Source organism: Dipodomys spectabilis, unplaced genomic scaffold, assembly GCF_019054845.1.
Source record: "Dipodomys spectabilis isolate Male_0828 unplaced genomic scaffold, ASM1905484v1 ptg000496l, whole genome shotgun sequence".
Classification (NCBI taxonomy): domain Eukaryota; kingdom Metazoa; phylum Chordata; class Mammalia; order Rodentia; family Heteromyidae; genus Dipodomys; species Dipodomys spectabilis.
Genome location: NW_024871173.1, coordinates 1 through 863, shown reverse-complemented (window position 1 = coordinate 863; position 863 = coordinate 1).

The following is an 863-nucleotide window of genomic DNA, read 5'->3' as shown; positions in this document are numbered from 1 at the left end:
CGCGCCTGCAAGAGAGGGCCGCGCCGTCGGGGCTGGGGAGGGGGGGGCTGCGGGGCGGGGGGGGGGCGGCGGGGCGGGGGGGGGCGGCGGGGCGGGGGGGGGCGGCGGGGCGGGGGGGGCGGCGGGGCGGGGGGGGGCGCGGCGGGGCGGGGGGGGGCGCGGCGGGGCGGGGGGGGGGGCGGCGGGGCGGGGGGGGGGCGGCGGGGCGGGGGGGGCGGCGGGGAAGGGGGGGCGGCGGGGCGGGGAGGGGGGGCGGGCGGGGAGGGGGGGCGGGCGGCGGGGGGGGGCGGGGGGCGGGGGGGGCGGCGGGGCGGGGGGGGGGCTGAGGGGCGGAAGCACGGGCGAGATTCAGAACAAAAGCCCGGGACTTCCACCGAGAGGCGTCCACGGAGGACGGGGTCCGGGGTCCGGGGCGATCCCGGCGGCGCAGCCGCGGCGGGACCGGGGCCGGGGCCCGCCCCGCCCGGGCCCCGGGCCCCCCGCAGCCGCCCGCTCCCCGCCGGGCCGTCCGGTCCGCCGGGCCTTACCTTGGCGCCCGCCGCCTGCCTCGCCCGATGCGCCTGCGCCGCCCGGGCCGCTGGGACGGGGCCCACCCCGCACGCGCGCCGCCGTTTCTCCTTTAAGAAGAACCGGACCCGCGTCCGAGGCGGCGCCGGGAGCACCGGGAGGGGGCGGGGTCTGTGGGGGGCGGGGCCTGCGTGCGCCTGCGCACTGGGCCGTCCGCGCCGCCCCTCCCCCGGCTGCCCTTCTCCGCGTCGCCGAGCCCCGCGGAGCCGAACGCGGGATCTTCCACCCGGAGCGCCGCTCTCGCTGGCCAGCGCCTCCGGGCGCAGTGAGCCCCGTGTCCCCCCCGCTCCCCCCCG